The sequence below is a fragment of the Engraulis encrasicolus genome, chromosome 13, assembly GCF_034702125.1.
Source record: "Engraulis encrasicolus isolate BLACKSEA-1 chromosome 13, IST_EnEncr_1.0, whole genome shotgun sequence".
In the NCBI taxonomy this organism is placed as follows: Eukaryota; Metazoa; Chordata; class Actinopteri; order Clupeiformes; family Engraulidae; genus Engraulis; species Engraulis encrasicolus.
In genome coordinates, this window is record NC_085869.1 from 51,445,037 (window position 1) to 51,463,722 (window position 18,686).

An 18,686-nucleotide genomic window follows, 5' to 3' on the forward strand; every position below is an offset into this window, starting at 1 on the left:
AGAATATAGAGTATATTGAAAGATTTATCTTGACTTTGTTGAAATGTGTAATTGCACTACTTAATAGCTACTGCATAATTTAGCAAACTGCATTAAGCTATAACAATGTGGGAAATCATAGAAGACATATTTAGTTATTTTTCATAATCATACAGTTATGTGTATTGACTTGAGTGGTAATGATAGTGGCTGTCTGGAACCTGTCAAGACTGATTTTCCCTGTCATACTGTGGATCTATTAAGAGAAGCCAACATTAGTTTAGGATGAGTTTATGGTGAGGATGATTAGTTTTGCCCCCCACCCCCCCTGCCATCCTGTCAAGTTCTGTAGGCCTCTCACCACCAATATGGGTGGGCCCCTGGGCCCAGGGGTAAATCCCCTGATTGCAGCATAATGATGCATTCTTACCCATAATCCATCTCCACAAAAGTCTCCTCTGAGGAAGTGCTCACTCTGTTTTGATTTTACTCATGCTGCCTATTTCGGAAATATAAGGCCCCTTTATTCATAACAATGTGCACATTTTACAAATGATGGGGAAAAAAGTCTACTTCAATATTTTAGGGCTTAGTCATTCTACCTCTCGATTTTCCCATTTCTATGCTAATTTTGCTCTGAATGCACAACGATATGAATGAAGGAAATAAAGGGGGAAGGCCCATTTACAATGCAACACTGCAAAGTAGATATCTGAATGATGGAGATCTTGTAACAGCACACCTGACGCTATGTAAGCTGACGATTCAAAGGCACCGTTTTCATTATTTTTCCCCATTATGTTTCAATAGATATGTTTTTTATTAATAGATTGGCCATGGTTGCGGCTGTGGAGAAAGACAGACACCGTTTCAGCCTCAAGCTGCCACCTCTTGAATTCAAATAACTCAAATACTGTTCAGTTCAAATAACTCAAATACTGTCTGCCCTCTTCTGAACTTCTGCCGCATACACTGTCTTTTCATCGCCTTCCTTTGTGACTTTCAAAGGATCCAGACTTAGGCCTATTAGAGAGTTGGTAGTAGAGGTGCACTGACCGACATGGTACATTTACTTTGAATTAATGTCATCTGATGAGGGTAGGCTAATCATCATTTATTTCCACCGACGATGTGTGTCTCTCCAACTTGATATATTCATTTAGCCTGTCAATGGTATTTTCAAGGGGAAGTCTCAGGGCAGAACAGTAACGTGTACAGAGGTCGATGTCACAACTTTCCAAATTCCATTCAATGGAAGTGGAAATCTTCACCAATGCCATAAAGATAAAGTACCGCTATTTACTTTTGTATTTCCCAAATGTAATGTTGCCCATTCAGAAATTTCATGGACATTTACCATTCAGTATTCATCATAAATAGGTGGATCCTCTTCATGTCATCAAAATACCACAGACATATTTTGCTGCAAAGCGTGTTACCTTGGTCAGCCAATAAATATAAGTTTATTACTTTGTAAATATTTATGAAAATATCAAATTTGTGAATGTGCTGCATACATTTTATAAACAAAGAACTTAAAATATAAGTTTTAGCCTATTCTACCTTCAAAGGGACACTGTGCAGGAAATGGTCAAAAAAGGTACTGCACTATGCTGCTTGTTGAAATTGAGCTGCCTATTGCCAAATTTGATCTTTACATGAAAGTTTACTAAGTATTAAACAAATATTTTCTAGTATGGTCCAAGTACAGTCGTTTTTGCAGCTAAAAATGGGTAGTTTTGGAAATCCAAAATGGCTGACCATGGAGAAGATCCCCCTTTTCATGTATGAAAAGTGCAATTTTTCCATTCATACTGAAAACTTAGAATTTGATGCTGGTGGTAAGTATTCATGAAAAAGTTAACATTGGTGAATGGACAGCATGAATTCTGGAAATAAACCACTAAAAATCTCACACAGTGTCCCTTTAACTATTGAAAAATTAGAAATAGTTAGAAATAGTTTTTAGTTTTAGTTAAAAACTTTTTACACAGGTTTTACACAGGTTCTTGATTTTGGTTGTATTGCCAGCCTCGTGGCATGGTTAGTGAATAAATAGATAGAGCAAGTTCATTTCACTTTGCCATCTCAATGTACCCTTACACTGCATGAAAAGAGGAATATGTGGATGAGTTTTGCACCTTAAATTGCCTCATACCTCAAGCCACAGCATTTGCGGCTCCCCCATGCCCCCCTCCCATCCCCTTCTTAGGAGAGCCTTTAATATGTAAATGCCAGTGATCAGGTCGGGAGCTGCTACAGTCAATTTCAAGTGGGGTGGGGTGGGGTGAGGTCAGGTGGGTGGGAGGGAGTGGGGGGTCGGCAGGCCTGTTTCTAGGATTTTGGGGTCCCTAGGCAACGGGATTGTTGGGGGCCCTAGGGCATTTTTTGGCCTTTTACTAAAATGTGTGTGTCTGTGTGTATGTTTGTTCACGCTGCCCAGTGGTGTTTTTCAGAATCACTAACCATTAAACCAGGGGTAGTGAACCTATGTCTCGAGGGCCCTTGAGGCCGTTTTATCCGGCCCCTGATATCATTATAATGTTTTGCAACTTCACATGAAATAGGCCTATGACATATTTTGCAGGCCTAAAGGAATCTTAGAAATTACATTTCCAATGCAATTAAGTTAGGCCTATATTCAGGGGACCTAGAAAAGGTGGGGGCTGTTTTAAATGTGTCTACCTTTAAAGGTGTCTATATGTCTATATAGGCCTAATGGTGTCTATATATGCCTAAATTTCATGGGGAAATCCTGATTTGTGTTCATAGTACGGCCCCCGGAGGATTTTATGACCATGGTAGGAACTTGAAGTGGCCCTTCGAATGAAAAAGGTTCCCCACCCCTGCATAAACCTTTCTACTAGCCACAGCTCTGCTGTCAGTACATTTTATTATGATACTATAAGCTCAGAAATGAAGTTGATCAAACAATTCGATCGGTGCTATAAACATTTAAATGAACCAAATGGAAATCAGAATAGAAACATCTGAATGATCTTTCTTGGATATAGCCTACATTTTGAAGTGACCCTTTGAATTAAAAAAGGTTCCTCACCCCTGCTTTTGAGGAAAAACATCAATGTGCTTGGCCACTCTGGTTTTTAAATTATTCTGAACTAGCAAGGATTGTTCAAGGAAGTTCAAAACAGACTGTCTCTGGTTAAATTAGTTCTACACCAAGCCTTTAGGTGGCAGTACAACTAATTCGCACAATGCGAATTCCACACACAAGCCACAAAGAAGCCATCTACCGCGGTCAACAACACCGACCTATCTGAACAGCACCACGCGCTGTCTGTGTGGTTTCACTGTTACAAGTTTCTTGGCGATATGGGGGAAAGTTCCTCACATACCAACGGAAAATGGGCTTCACATACATGTAAGTAAATTTTACTCAACTGTGGTTTAAAGTTTCAGTACTCAAGAGCGATTGAATAGCTCCTCTGAACACAGATCCGCCATTGCTAAGTTGTAGCACAAGTCCCCTCAATGAATGTGACCACAGATACTCTTGTTGCTGCTGTACGCTAGTAAATTTCTGATAACTTGCGAGCATCGTAATGACAAAATGCAGTAGTGAAAACGGTGAATATGTTAAGTATACTTGTTGATGGAAAGTTGTTTGACATTGCTCGTTCTCAATTTGCCTTTCCCCTGCCTAAAGATGATTCCCAGTTTGTCGCTCCCAGCGCGGTTCGTTCCCCAGTCGGTTCGCTCCCTCTAGCCAGACTATCGAGCCCACCCACCTACTTATCTTTTTCATGTTACTTTTTTCTTACCTACCCTAAACCTAACCCTTACCTTAACCCTAATACCTAACCCTAAATTGCTTGTATGTGGTAGTGTATGATTAATACGAGAAATGTAATCGGGTGGGATAGAACGCCTGGGATTGATAGAATCACCTGGGACTACACGTCCGGGAGTGATCTTACATGGGAGTGACCATCTCCCAGCGCTTAAGATTGACAAAGGCTACCGTTAGCATGCTATTGCGTTAGCTCATCAACTAGTTGCTGGGCACTGCTCATTTTTCACGTCTGCCCGGCATTTCGCTGATGAACTAACGCTTGGACGTCTTGCCAATGTATTTTACAGCGGCAAAAATGCATCTAGGCGACGTTGGCAAGATTGGTGTGCCGTTCTGGGTATGTTGGTTTTCAGTGCTGGGCAGTAGCGAAGCGACTAGTTTAATTACATTCCCTAGTAGCTTGGTCCGTAGCGTCATTACTCGACTAACGTCCCTGTAGTTAGGAAAGAAATAGTTTGGAAATCAATGTGAAATACCCTGGCATTTGCAACAGTAGGCAACCTGTCCTTAAAAAGTATGGGTCCTCAAAACACCACTTGTTGCACAAATAAGTGTTGCAATAGAGCACGCCACCCCGAAATCAATGTGAAATACCCTGGCATTTGCAACAGTAGGCAGGCAGCATGTCCTTAAAACGTATGGGTCCTCAAAACAGCACTTGTTGCACAAATAAGTGTAGCTGGCCTCTTCAAGAAATTGAAATTATGCATGGTCACTTTTTCTTATTGTTTCACGTGGAGGTCTACTGACATTGTCTAAATAATGTAGGCTAGTTTATGTCCATGTATTATATTAGGACCAGGGCTCTAAATTAACTTTTTCCACCACCAGCCAATTTGGCTAGTGGACATTTTTTCTTACCAGCCAAACAGAAGTTCAACTAGCCATTTTTTTTAATCTCGCCAAAATAAACTACGCGTTAGGCTAATTATTTTTTTTTAATTATGGTAATTTTGTTCAACAATTTCTACAACACAGATACACTATATATAGGCCTGCATACTATAGGCCTATGCCTACATAATAAGCATAGGCCTATTATAGGCTATATATTTTTTCATTATTTTTTAACTTCTGCTTTATTTTTTACTTTCATTACCTAGGCCTAATCAATTTGATTAGTTTTTGTTCAATTCCTCTGAAAATAGCTGAATCACATCACACAAGCCACTCACATAACAGACCTTTAACATACAGTAACCAAGCACACAGCCAAACTCTCCAAAACCTCACATACGCACACCCCAAGGAAGGAGAAGAGATGAGAGGAAAAGGAGAGGAGAGAGGAGGAGCTCTTCTCTTATCTACCATGTTTTTTTGTTATTTGTTTTCTTTCCGATGGCGTGGGCTTTCCAACTTAGTTGCGCCAGGACTCGGAACATTTCAGAAGACAACTGAACTGACAGCTACGCTAACACTACTCTGACAGTCAGCTCTCCTCCTCTGCCCTTGTCGCTATTTCGTTCCACAACCACTTCTTTTTTAAGGTCACTATTATTACGGTTACAATTACTACTAGCATTCACCAACACACAGAACCTTGCTCTAACCCCCGCCACATTCTCATCACTCGCACAAAAAAAACATAGGCATAATCTGCGTTTAGTCATGTTATTGAAACGGTCAGGGTCTCGCTGGTTCAAAAAGGCAGCCTGTTACAGCAAGGTTCAGCCTAGTAATAATAGCAGTAGTGAAAAGGTTGTAGCGAAATCGACCAGAGCATAGGAGGAGAGCTGCCTGTCAGAATAGTGTGAGCGTAGCTGACAGAAGGCTGGTCGTCTGAAATGTTTTCAATGCTAGCGCGCGCAACAGGATGGAGTTGCCGCTTGCTGCACTGGAAATCCCACGGTGGGAGGCTACATCATGACGCTAGTGTCCATGGGTAATGTAGGAAATCTCGCCTTAAGGGCTCTGCATACTTAACGTGCGCACGTTCGTCATAGCAGCGGTTTACCGTTCATAATTTACTGTACTCGGGCGCTACTGGCCAAATTGGCGGGTAGGTATTTTTTTCTACTAGCCAAAATTAATTTTCACCCGTGTTTGGCGGGTTGGCGTGTGTTAATTTAGAGCCCTGATTAGGACCCAAGGTTAATGGGTTATTCTGTTTACCATGTTTTCACAGGCTGCTGTCTCATAATATGGCGAAGACGAGTCACTTGAAGGCCTAACAGCTCTTATGAGGAGCAGTCTTGCCATAGAAGACTGAAAGAATGTAAGATTAACTTCTTTGTGACCAATATGACTTGCTCATTGATACATTAGCTATGTCAATATGAGATGCATGGCGAAGTATTTAATTTATTTGTCTCTCTTCTAGGAGCTGTAGAAACAACAGGGTGCCTGCTGCAGTATGACGAGGACGCCCTGATCATAGAAGGTCCAGTGTCTTGGCAGGGTGAAATGGCACTGATATCGGTATGTGGTGATATCAGTTAAAATTAATGAATTAATTCTCATATCTGAATAATGTGAACACTGGATTTACCACACACTCACACACACCCTAGTCCTAGATGATACAACCAAGGTTACTTTTACCACAGCTCTGGCACTGCATCAAATTTCTTTTATTTTTTATAGAACTGGACAGGTCATTTATTCGTTCCCCTTGTTTTTTGCAGTGTCCTGCAGGATGCTGTGTCCTGCAATCCTGTGTGCTGTGCTACAGACGCGTGTGGAGGTCAACCCGAAATGGGCACAGTAGAGTGAAAGAGGGTAAGCTTAACCTATAGCCTACGTCAGGGTTGGGGAACCTTTCTCATTCGAATGGCCACTTCAAATTCATCCGAGGGGCCATAAAAGTCCTCCAAGGGCCGTACTATGAACACAAACCAGGATTTTCCCTTTCACTTTAGGCCTATATTGAAGGCAGCCACATTTAAACAAACGCCAACTTCAGGTTCCCTGAATATAACTTGATTGTATTGCTAATGTATTTTCTAAGATTCCTTTACAAAATATGTCATATTTCATGTGAAGATGGAATTGCATTAAAATTATATCGGGGGCCGGATAAAACAGCCTCAAGGGTCGCAAACGGCCCTAGAGACATAGGTTCCCCACCCCTGTCCTACATTGTCAATATGACTTGTGCTACTTTATAGATAAGTTGTCAATGCTGTGCATTGCTATGTTTTGATTTATTTTCTTACATCCTACAGATCCTGGCAGGGAGACGGTAGTGTCCTGCAGGATGGTGATGGGCAATCTTACAAGAGACCACAGAAAACTGATATAGTGTAAGATTATCCCTGTTGGGCTCAATATGTCTTGCTTATTGATATATTCGTTATGTCAATATGAGGTGCATGACGAAGTATTTATTTATTTGTTATTTCTACAGCTCCCAGAAGTGAGACTGAGTGCCTGTTGCAGTATGACGAGGAAGCAGTGACCAGAGACCTTCAGTAGACCCTGCTGGCATGATTGGCGGCTGAAGAACATAATCAACAGCAATGTTTACTTTATAATATTGTACATACCTGTATAGTCTGCACTAAAATGCTGTACCTGTACTATTTTTCCTCTTACTTTCATATTTACCACGTATTTACTATGAATTGACAACTTTTACTCAAATCCATTTTTGTATGTGCCCTGACTAAAACTATCCTTAAACCTAACCTGTCAGAGGTGTAATAACAACCTGCTCTTAGCAATGTGGCAGCAGTCTACTTGGATGCAGCGGGGAACATAGAACCCTTTTTTTGAAAAAGCATTGTATGTTTCTGAGTTTTATGAATTGTGCCCTTCCCAAACCTAACCTGTCGTAGGGGCCTATGAAATCCGTTTTATTTTTCCTCATTCAGTTTTTTTCTGATTTATTTTTTGCCAAATTGTTTTTTTTTTTACATTTTTGAACTTATTTTCCCCTTTCATCCCCCCCCCCAAAAAAATAAAATAAATAAATTCTTAGTTATTTAGTTCAAACTGGTGTGTGGACAGAGCCAACCACTCATGGTTGAATGGTAGGTAGAGAAAAGAAAAGTAAAATTACCTACTAGCTTTTTGTAATATCAGCCCTCAAAAATATTCCAGGTAATAAGGTAGCTGTATTGTAATTGTACATGCGCATATATTCTATTAAATACACGTGACGCACGCACCCAACTAGAAGGCGAATTCACTTCTGGTGCATTGAAGTTGTTGGACTCTGGCTGCATCAGGTTTTCTCGAATACTTGACTATATTGCAACGTGCAGCTTAGAGACATTTTGGGTCACGTTATATGTAGGCATTAAATAAATAGCCTCGCAAAGTCCCTACCGTCTACCGTTTCACTCAAACACATGTTTTACAAGACGGCCGTTTTCTTCTGATGGTGACTTGACCCTTTTTCAAAGTTGATGCTAACTTTTAGTCACTATGCACGGAGAGCCGCCCGTCTTTTCTGTGTCGCATCGCATTGTCTTAAAGGCCAACTTCCGATAAAACTCAGTTTTACTCACTCCTTTCGAAGATCGGACGGTCACCCCAAGTTAAACTCACTTGCAAGGCTCTCATAGCGGTGCGTCAACTCTCCTGGCTGTGTTTCCCGGTGTTTCCCAATTTACATCAATAATGCAGAGAAACGAGCGAATCACGAAAGCCTTTCTGTGTTTCGTCACGTCGAAAGAAGGCGTTGCCCACAAAGGTTTATATCGACCCATTTATCTAAAAACATGTCGAGTAATTTTTTTCTGCTTGTTTTCAAAACAAGCAACGTCTGGTGGTCCGAAACATAGCTTAGCTTAGCTATCAGCTGGTTGCTACTCTCAGGTACACACACAGCACAAAGCCTCATACATAAAGCCTGCTCACTCCGGTTGCTCCGTGCCTACAGCTCGCCTAGGGGTCGCTGTCGAAAGAGCACAGCCCTGAATGGAGCCTGCACGCCTCCGTTGGCGCCCCTATAGTGCAGTACCATCCGGGGAAGTGGCGACTCTGTTTCCCATTACATTCTCTCCCAAGGCTGGAGGACTGAGCCAATCAGAGACGCGTTTCTTTGAGAGCAGGAGGAGTGAGCCAATCAGAGACGCATTTCCACGAGAAACACGGAACACTCTCTCGTTTCTCCACAAGCCACCTTGCCAGCTTGCAAAAACGTCTTGAAACAAAGCAACCAGAACGTTTTTTAAAACAGGACCAACGCGTAACACATTCAATAACAATTGGGAACACGGCAATATTAATTAAATTACGTTGAGAGGCGATCTTTAACAGCGGTCAGGACAACGCGTTTATGCCTGACCTCACCTGTTCGACTTGGCAAAATTTGAGTGCTGTTGAGTATTAAGATTTCTTCAATGCTCTGACGACCAGTGTTAGGACGTGGGAGACAATCGGAAACGCCGCTTGGGAGAGAGATGCGTGTTTGTTTCTGAGTTGTACATTTGTGACCTGAGTAGGCTACTGTATACATCACTGCATATAGCCTAGAGTATATTGTTTGCAGGGTATGTGTGTAGTTTTAAATTATGTATATTTATGAAATGCACGGTTCCTGTCTAAGTGTGTGTACATTGTTTGGTGTGATATTAAAAGCATTTTAAAAAATCATTTTCATTTCATTCATTTTCATTTTATCAATAAATTCACATCATGCATGCTGAAGCCCCATCACAGTGCAGTCTATAATGATGTGAATATAATGATGTGAATATACAAAGTAAAATCAACCTAGGTATATTAGTAATAATAATTTTTGCATAATTATACGGACCTACTGTATAGGCCTACGGTATGCATAAATTAATCCAACGTGACCAATAGAAGGTCGTAGCTGCCGACCCTGCTAACCAACAGCGCAGCTCTTTTACTTTGAGTCACGTGTCTTTTTCGTCCAATAAGAGCAAGGCTAGTCCGCGTTCCGGGCTGGCTGTCATTGCCTTTCATGTTAATCGTTGGGCCATTAACACCCTGCTGTGAGACCTCTCCACGGCTTTGATTCGCTTCCGGGCGATTTACGTGTCACCAAAACTGTAAATTTCGCATTCTCTCAGCGCTCAAAATCAGACGAAAGTTAGGCAAGTCCGTGGGCGATTTGGGACGAGTTCATTGTCACAAATCCCCCTTTTCGTGCTGTGTTAGTTACCTTGAGTTTGTGTTTGTTGATTATTATTTTCTATGTGTCATTATGTGACTGTTGTTAGGGGCATTTGTTTGTCTTGTGACCGTGCGTGAAATCCCAGACACCACAGGCACATCATCACTCTTATGTTGTCACAGGGTTGACTGACGGTTCCTTCCTACTGCTTCTGGAGAAAGCGGAAACATGTTGGGAGGCCAAAGTCAGGCTGCAATACAGTACAGTCACTTAGAGGATGCTTTTTTAATTATACATATCGTGTTTTGTATAATTGCTGCTGGGCACACCAAATAGGCCTAATGGTTGATTAGGGTTAAGTATAGGTGAAGGTTAAAGATTTGTTAATGTAGGTGTTCGATGCCTGGAAGGATAAAAATACCTTGGCGAGTGTGATATGACAAAGGATTATTGTTTATTGCTTTAACAAATGAGATGACAAAAAAAGAGATAACGAGGAAGCTATTTGTTCTCTCTTATATCAACAAGAAGCAACAGCAGCAGTGGCATTTCAAACAGTGGTCTCACTCTCACTCCCTTTGCATACCATTGACTTTAGTCTCTCCACCAAAATCCTGGAGGGACTCAATTAATATTGTTGCTTTGAAAGTTCTATTAAAACTTCTCGATGCAACATTCTTGAGGTTAATTACTCTTCCTCACAAGTCAGCAGATGGTTGGGTGACTGAAATTTCTCGGCAGTGCGCCAGTGTTCTGTAGAGGGGGGGAATAAAATATGCTTGCAACTGACTTCTGCAGCACCAGTCTTGGGAGTCCTTGACAGCATCATTGAGGTGGGCTTATTGCTAGCCATGGATGTAGATGGTTCCATCATGATAGAGCCAGCAAAGAAACAGTCATAACTGTAACAGTAAAATCAAACATTAGAATGGCTGGTTAAAAAAAGATATTGGAACAATTAAGTTTCTGTCTCTCACCACAATAGCCACGAAGGGTTAGTGAGCAGTTAGTCCTGGCTCATTGGGGAGGCCTATTACGTTAAACTGATGAAACTTTGCATAGGGCATCAAGAGCTAAAACGGCATTTCCTCTGGCTGGACTTCCTGGGAAGTTGATCTATTACTACACCGTTGAAGATAAGAAAAAAATGGATGGCAAAACCATCATCCAGTCACAATGTGAGTTTGTTTTTTCTCCTGGTTCCCCTCTATGGAGTGGTTAGTCGCTGTTGGGGCTGGTTGGTCATTGTTGCTCTGATTGGTCATAGTGTTGACAGAGACAGTTTGAACAGCTCTCAGCTTTCTGAACCGTGTGATGCCAGACTAAACTTTATCTGTTATAGTCTTGGCTTGCCAGGCTATGTCACATGAGATATACAGTCTAATGCAAGTTGCTTCATAATCTTTGATATTATATATATACAGTATGTCACGTGGGAGGTTAGAAAAATGCTTAACACAAGAGATATGTTATAGAAATGGTCAAACGTTTCTCAACTTAAAGGGACACTGTGTGAGATTTTTAGTTGTTTATTTCCAGAATTCATGCTGCCCATTCACTAATGTTACCTTTTTCATGAATACTTACCACCAGCATCACATTTTAAGTATTCATTATGACTGGAAAAATGCACTTTTCATACATGAAAAGGGGGATCTTCTCCATGGTCCGCCATTTTGAATTGCCAAAAATAGCCATTTTTAGCTGCAAAAATGACTGTACTTAGACAATACTAGAAAGTATTTGTTTATTACTTAGTAAACTTTCATGTAAAGATCAAATTTGACAATAGGCAGCCCAGTTTCAATGAGCAGCATAGTTGCAGTACCTTTTTTGACCATTTCCTGCACAGTGTCCCTTTAAAGCATAATCAAACAGAAAACCCAACACGTTGTGAAATAAGTACCTTTACAGTACAGTACATAAATACTTTCAACACAGACTGTACACAGAGAGCTTAAACACAAAATATAAAGTTTACTGTCCTTTTTAAGTCCCTGTATGATTAGTTGGACGCTTCAAACTTGTCAAAGAGAAAGTCCCCTGCTGCTGTGGTTCAGGGCGCAGGGCGCAGGGTGGAGTAAAGACAAAAAAATGGGACATCACCCCTTAATGGAACGTTTCTGCAGGTGCTAGTGTAAAAACAGTTGTATTTGCTATTTCAACGCTGTTCACCCTTCCCTCCACTCAACATTTCATAATTCGGCTATTCCAAAGCTCTGTAAGTAGCATGAGGACATGACAAGTTCAAGCTACACACACACACACAGGTTTTCCTAAAGGTGCAATATGTAGGACAGTAGCCAGAGTAGGTATTGCAACTAGCTGCACATAGGAACTGTGGTCTACAACCAAATTTGATCTTTTCATGAATATTTACTTAATAATGAACTTATATCTACTACTATGACCAAAGTACAGTGCGTTTTGAAACTAAAAAGGTCTATTTCTGGAAATTCAAAATGACGGACAATGGAAAATATCCCCCTTTTCAGTAATGACATTTTCTCATTCATAATTAATACTTAGAATATGATGGTGGTGGTATGCATTAATGAAAAAGGCAACATTTGAAAGTGGGCAGCGTAGTTCTGGAAACAAGAAATATCACGCCGTGCACCTTAAGTGTTTTTTTCCCTGTTATTTATATCAGTCAGACAGTCCAGACGGCCCACATGTCTGACGAAGGTGTTCAAAAAGGTAGACACACCTGAGGTGCAGTAGTACACAACTGCCAGTGCAACAACAGCTGCAAATTGGTGATAATTATGGAGGGGAGGTAGACAGTGTGAGGAGCTCAGTCTGATGATAATCATACTGATGAGGGCTCTCACAATTCCTTTTGATGGGGCGGCTCTCCTCGACAAATAGAAATGTTTGCGGAAAGTCAGATCTGAAAGGCAAGTCTGTCTGTCTGTGTGATGTTCAGGGCCACTGCGCTGACAGCCTTTGCTGGGCCCGGGACAAAGACATCAGAAAGGCCCCCAAACCCAATACATACAATGTAATGAAGATCCAATTCTCTGCCCCATCTCACCCTGGGCCCAGGACAAGTGACCCCTTTGTCCCTCTCTGTCGTTTTCCCTGGTAATGTTATTACAGCTGGTCCTGGTTTTGATTGCCCAAGAGGCGAAAGGTTGGACCTTTTTTTCCAACAGATTTGACACGTTGGGTTTTGAAAGGCATGTGCATATCTCAATTCGTTTCAGCTCAAGCTTGTCATGACAGGAAGAGACAAGACAAAAAAAGACAAGAGAGGTGTAAAAGTGTGTGTGTGTGTGTGTGTGTGTGTGTGTGTGTGTGTGTGTGTGTGTGTGTGTGTGTGTGTGTGTGTGTGTGTGTGTGTGTGTGTGTGTGTGTGTGTGTGTGTGTGTGTGTGTGCACGCGCATGTGTGTGTGTGTGTGTGTGTGTGTGTGTGTGCGTGCGTGTGTGCGTGCATGCGTGACTCAGTCTGTGTGTTGTAGGAACAGAGTAAGAAAGGCGGTGTGTGTTGGAAATGCTGGATGTTATCTTGGCACCTGTTGACATGTGTCGGCCGCTAACTTGCTAAATAGTATGATGATAGATCAGTCGGTGCGTGTGGTGACAGGTATGGCGTAGCCTCGCATGGTGGCGGTGATAGGCAGGGAAGCCAACAGGGACAAAGGGACAGTTGTCCCGGGCCCAGGAAAAGTGGGGGCCCAGAATTGGGACCCCATTACTTTGTGTGTATTGAGAGGGGGGCCCCTTTCACATGCTTTTGTCCCGGGCCCAGTCAAAGCTGTCAGCGGCCCTGGTGATGTGATCGAAAGAGGTGAGGAGATACACATGCATGATCCACTGGTTAAGCTCTCAGCACTAATCAAATCCTCTCTTTACAAACTCAGTCTTTCTTCTCAGCATCACCTTCTAATGTCATTTTATATCCGTCCAAGGGAAGCGCCTGACCTTAATCCTGCTTCTGACACCTTTGGAATAGTGGTGCATGGGCAAATCCCATATCTGATGGCCAAGGAAATATCTGTCATCACGACACGAGCATGAGGGTGTGATGTTCAGATAGAGACAGGTAGGCTGTAAAAAAGGCATTGCTAATTCAACGCTTAAAGAGTCGATTTAACATCTTCTAGAGTGTATTTGGAGTAGTCTCTAAATGTTGAATTAATACTGCTTCTTTTTATTGTGGCCACAGAAAAGAGGTTGAGTATGATACGATACGATAACACTTTGTCAGTTTTCACTGAGATTGATTTTGCATCCCTGAACAAGACTCGTTTAAGGAAGGACAAGTGCAACATCACAGGATTATTGCACATTAGCGCCGTGGATGTGAAGCATAGAGCACCATAATATAAATGAAATAATGTAGCCTGACCCCACAGTAACTGAGAGTAGTAGAAAATTGGGTGGTTTTCCAAAAATGACCTCCTGTGTCCTCACTGTGTTAATGATGTGGTAATTATTATCACACCATTCAATTAACCAGTCCATGTTGCTTTGGTATAGTGTGGGGTCATCAGATTTTGTGGAAAAAGTCACTAATGTAGAGTAGCCGGAAAGAGACTGGAAGAGGATGTGAATCTATGGAAGGAATGAAGGACGATTAAAGGGAGGAAGAAGAGGCTACATGGGTTGGCGAGACAAGGGGAATATCACATGGACAATGGTGTCTTATTTAATGGCACTACTGTATTTGTTCATAGATGGGCTGCCACCAATCATGGTATCCACTCAAACCCCCATCATCTTTTTAGGCTGGCTTAGGACTAGCTCTTTCTCCCTCTTGCACACACACACACACACACACACACACACACACACACACACACACACACACACACACACACACACACACACACACACACACACACACACACACACACACACACACACACGGAGACCTTGGCCCCCAGTCCGAACACGGATGGAGAGATAAATGGGCGCTGCGGCCACAACAGCTGCAGCAGCAGAGGCAACAGCCTGTGAGATGAAGCCCTGATAAGTTCCAAATGGTCTGCAAATACTATAGGCTCCCGCCCCAACGCCTGCTATGAACACAGCACATTTCACAGTGTTCGTTTAACACTTCAGGAGTTAAATATAACACCCCCAAGGTGTTGAATTGCACACTGCAAATCTTTGCTGCGGACCTGTGACACAGCCAGAGGGGAGATGGGGCCGCATTATGATTCATCCGTTCCCAGGGCTGCTGACAGATTTGTTTTGCCGGGCACAGGACAAAACTCACTATGAAGCCCCTCCCATCCAATACAAACAATGTAATGGAACCCCAATTTTGCCCCCCCACCCCCCTGGCTGTCTTCCTGGGACCAGGACAACTGTCCCCTTTGTCCGTCCCTGTCGGCTTCCCTATCCGTATACCCACTCCTCCACCCACACCCCTAATATGAGATGATGGTGGTGGGTGGGGGGTAGATCTGTCTCTTTTCTGCTCTCACCTATACTGCGGTAATGTAAAAACCCAGTGCATTGCCAGCAGTTCAAGCTATGGGTTTTGTTTTCCCGGAAGCCAGAATACACCCTCATCAGTGCTGGCTGGGTGTTGAGATACAGAGCTGTGGTTGTGTAAAATTGAACCTGCTCCCTTAATGTGGAAAGGTATCTCATTTCCTCTGCTATTAGGCTTCAAGGATGCAGGATGGTCTTTATAAATGCACTCTCAAAGTAAAGTGTAAGGTTTACATTGAACAGTAGATCAGTATGGCATAGGAACACTAGCCTGATTATCATCAACTTTCAAATCTCTTCGAGACTTGGTCTGACAAAGAGCATAACAATTAACATTTCCCAAACGGCATGGTTGACCCGCCTCCCTTGGGTTGCTAATTGTTGCTTGGTTCCATACAAAGTGGGAGGAGTTCCCGATTTTTCGGTAGCTCAGAAAGCACTTGCATTGCTCTTGACCTGACTAGTAGCAACACTGAAGCTGTTGCGTCACTAGGAGGGCGCGGCCTGGCTATAGGAACAATGTTGAAAGAAAAATGTCTGCACACTTTAATCCCCTTTGTGTTCTTTTTAATAATAGGCCAAGCTTTCGGTCCAGAACTGAGCCCTGAGGAAGGTCAGTAGACCGAAAGCTTGGCCTATTATTAAAAAGAACACAAAGGGGATTTAATTGTGCAGACATTTTTCTTTCAATTTTACACAGTTTTTGTTTATGTTTGGCACCTTTTAATCGAGAGTGCGGTGTGATCCGGCTAAATATAGGAACAATGTTAAAATATATATAAACACAGTAGCTGATATTTTTAAAGAATTAACCATGCGGGCAAAAGTATGGCGTGCAAAGTTCAGACATTAATCTTATTTTATCATACGTCTGCTGCTCTATTGCCATATTCTTTTCTGCTGAAACATCCCGAAAAAGGTCTTCTGCCTCCCTTTTTGTCAATTGAGTTGAGGGCTTGAGGAAACACAATGTCCCCTGGATACACCCATCTACAATATGTACATGGTTTGCTATTACACAAATGGCCCATACCAATATGGCTGTCTATTCTCTGGGTAATTAAAAAGATGAAAGATTTTTCCCTTTGGCAATCACTTTCACTGAGTGCACCCACCTAAAAGTTTGTCATTTCTAACTTTTTGTTGAGGGCAATTGAGTTCCTCAACACATTAACAGTGCATCTACGGGTAAGAGGGGCCCAGAATGTTTCTGTGGTGTATCATACTTTATGCCGACTGCAATCAGTGAAACTGTCAAATTACTGATGTGATAGGGTATAGGGGGGCAATGTGTTTTTTCTCTTTTCTTTTTCCTGCGCCCCCTTGTCGTTCTTCTTCAAACACTGGCAGAATATTCTCTCTCTCTCTCTCTCTCTCTCTCTCTCTCTCTCTCTCTCTCTCTCTCTCTCTCTCTCTCTCTCTCTCTCTCTCTCTCTCTCTCTCTCTCTCACACAATCACACACACACGTGACACACACTCTCAAGGGAAGGTGTGATTGCACAACAGAGCTGGGCTCGCAGCATGGCTGGCCAGGGCTTGTAGTTTGATGAGGTCATAGTGAGCCCAGGCAGGCGGGGTGCAGCAGGGTCCACATTGTCCCCTCAACTGCCCTGACTGGAGCCTGGCGGTCATTACCGAGCATGTCCCGTGTGTGTCTCAGCTCGCCTGCCATCGGTGGTCAGTCCTATTACAACATCAGAGAGGATAGGGCGGTCCATTCCTGTCCACCCACTGACAGCAACTTCTCTCTCTCTCTCTCTCTCTCTCTCTCTCTCTCTCTCTCTCTCTCTCTCTCTCTGTTCTCTGACCATGGGAATATACCTGGCAGATATGTCTGTGTGTGTATGTGTGACTTCAAACTGCAGATTTTCTCCTTTGAGTTCCCGAAAATGGCCTGACCTTTTTTTTTCATCTCCGGGCTTCAAAGAGCAGAAGAAATACTTTGTTGAGATGGCTCTGCTCTTCCTGGCGCTGGACTCTCCGGGAGGCGCGAGGCGAGCTGAGGCAGGGCTGGGGAGTGCATTTGCTTTGGTGTTTGCAGTTGTGGTCCTTTACGCAATTGGCTATTCGCTCTGAGCCCAGGTTGTGTTTATATCACATTTGTAGCTTCACAAGGTTGTCACCGCTAATGGGCTAAAACTGAAAAAACTAAAACAAACACAAATGTAACAACACACAATATTGTTCAAAAACAACCATCTCTCCTGGTCATTTACTTTTTTCCATTTTCTTTTACATTGGGTGGTTTATCCGTGCTATTTCATGTGCCCAAAGGAATGTAATGCAATGCCTGTGCCTGTGAATAAGTAAATACATTTGGCATTGCTTGTGTGCTGTGGGAGTAGACCCTATTTGTGCTGCTGTCATGCATGTGAATGATTATTGTGTTCCAGCGTATCTTATTCAGCATATTTTTTAAAGGCCCAGCGTGTGCCACAGCATCTGGTAGATGTTAACACTCTAAGTGTTCATTTACAAACTGTGCTTACATGCCATCTTAATTATGCCTGGGTTGCTGTCAGGAAAAAAATACAACCCTCAAGCAACTGTTTTTGGTTTACCAATATTTCACGCTCTGTGTATACGGCACTAATGCAGTAACGCATGTAGGCATGTTTTATCACGTATTCCTTCAGTTCACTTGGAGCTTCAGGGTAGAGATTTATTTCATATTGGGTTTCACTTAGAGCTTTATTTAGCTAAGTTCTGGCAACAGGTAGAATGCTACACAAACATACAGTTTATGGTGTGTGTAGATTAGGTGTTGCGCCTCTGAGCCAGCGACAGTTTCCAGCTGCTGGGTTGTAAAAAATCCTGTTTAAATTATTTTATACGCTCACCGTCCTGGGAAAGTGTTTCTCTTAAGCACCATGATCTCCTCAGACCTCCCACCATCTAGTTGTGGGGGAAAGTGATCACTTCATTCCCCTAAGGCAGGCCCACACAGCAAAACATTCCCAGTGTTTGAATTGGCTTCACAGTTTTCAGGGTTCAATTAATACTGATGAACAGTGGGAATTTCATCTCAGATTCCACATTGTTGACCTGACATTTGAACAGCATTTAGCACTCTTTAAGATGCATTTTCACTGTATTGTGTCTATGCTGGTGTCTGGTACCGTATATACAGGCAACTTGCAACTAGATAGTGACAATATACATAAAATTTGTGGTAACACTTTATTTTAGGGATACATCTATTAGCACTAATACATACAATATTAATGCCTGTGTAAGTAACTTGTAAGGCACGTACTAAGCAAAATAAGACAGTTGTTAAGCATGTATTCACAAATGTCTTGTTCATGCCCAATTAGGGATTTCTTACTAATATAACCTTAGTAAGGACCAGTAAGCCTGTATTTCTATTTATTAGTAAGTAGTAAATGCCGGAATACAATATGTATAAGCTCCC

General features: G+C 42.3%; 1 long non-coding RNA gene across 2 annotated transcripts; it reads left to right on the forward strand.

The window, feature by feature from the left end:
- The first annotated feature begins 3,043 nt into the window (after nt 1–3,043).
- Nucleotides 3,044–8,204, forward strand: LOC134461858 (uncharacterized). 2 transcript variants are annotated; one of them, XR_010037436.1, is made up of 5 exons: nt 3,044–3,361; nt 5,919–6,211; nt 6,418–6,511; nt 6,958–7,035; nt 7,140–8,204. It is a non-coding gene; the product is annotated as an uncharacterized LOC134461858 (long non-coding RNA). The 2 variants fall into 2 exon arrangements; XR_010037435.1 differs by having other exon boundaries at nt 5,919–6,511.
- The last annotated feature ends 10,482 nt before the right edge of the window (nt 8,205–18,686 follow it).